The sequence below is a fragment of the Calliphora vicina genome, chromosome X (assembly GCF_958450345.1).
Source record: "Calliphora vicina chromosome X, idCalVici1.1, whole genome shotgun sequence".
Classification (NCBI taxonomy): Eukaryota; Metazoa; Arthropoda; class Insecta; order Diptera; family Calliphoridae; genus Calliphora; species Calliphora vicina.
The window spans coordinates 2,539,230-2,540,530 of NC_088785.1; positions in this window are offsets into that span (position 1 = coordinate 2,539,230).

The following is a 1,301-nucleotide window of genomic DNA, read 5'->3' on the forward strand; positions in this document are numbered from 1 at the left end:
TGTATCCAGTAATCACACTTCTGGATTTATATATATAAGGTCCACTCCCGAAAATCACTAAAATCCTCATAAATTTCTTACAATTGTAGTTATCAGGTTGAAATTCGAAATAAATTTATTCAATATATACAAAAATCGATGTACCAAATTTTATGATGATAGGCCCATAATTGGTCACAGCCTCCATATAAGAACCACTTCTGTGAAACACATTAACCAGCAAAAATATCCAAATAAATCTATATTGAACCAAAATTTTACACCGATCAGTAATTTGTATCCAAGAATCGTACTACAAGATTTTTTAAATATTGGTCCATAATTCGGCATAGTTCCCATATAAGGTCCACTCTTGTTAATAGCGTTGTCCATATGAAATTCTACAAAAAATAGCCCTCAAATACTTAGGACCATAATAGGTCATAACATCCATATATTAAACCAAAATAGTACACAGATCAGTAATTTGTATTCAAAAATCATAATATTGGTGAATATTGGTCCATAATTGGCCACAGCTCTCATATACTAAATACATACAAATCACGTTAAAATATTTTATGACAATGGAATTATAATAGGTCATAGCTCCTACATAAGTCCCACAACCAAATATTTTGAAATTTGTCTAAATATATTTGTATACCCTTTTTTATACTCTGTTTCTTCACTTGAGGTTAAAAGGGAAAAATGTTGATCCAAACGTATTAACTAATTATTAATTTTTTAAATAGTTAAATTTCATACGTTCATACGTGGGAGTCATAACTTAACTTGAACTTTTATTGTCAGGAGGTATTATTAAATAAATTTGTTAAGAATTGAAACGAACTTGCATCCAATTTCTCATTCAAGTTGGTGTTTCAATTTTCAATCAAGAAAACAGCTGATTAATTTCTTTTTGCTCAAAATTGTTTTCAAGTTGCGTGCAGCCTACGTCATAGCTTTAAATTTTGACAAAAAAAAATATTATCAAGAAAAACTTGATCAGTATTATTGAAATTTAAATAAGTTGCTCGATTAGATTTAACTTTCTGCTAAAGTTGAGATTATACAAAATTTCTCACTTTTTTTCAAAAGTTTAGTTCGATTAAAATACGAACTAAAACTTAACGAACAAGTTTAAATTTTGTTACTTGGTGCAGCTCATAAATGGTGCGCCCCTAATGATCATACTTCTCTTTGCTGAGTTTGCACTAATAATTTATGAAACAAGAATATTCAATAGCAAATACTAAAATATGTTGTGCTAAGCTGGTTAGTTCTTTGAAAGTGTTAAAAGACCAAGTAGTACTTAAATC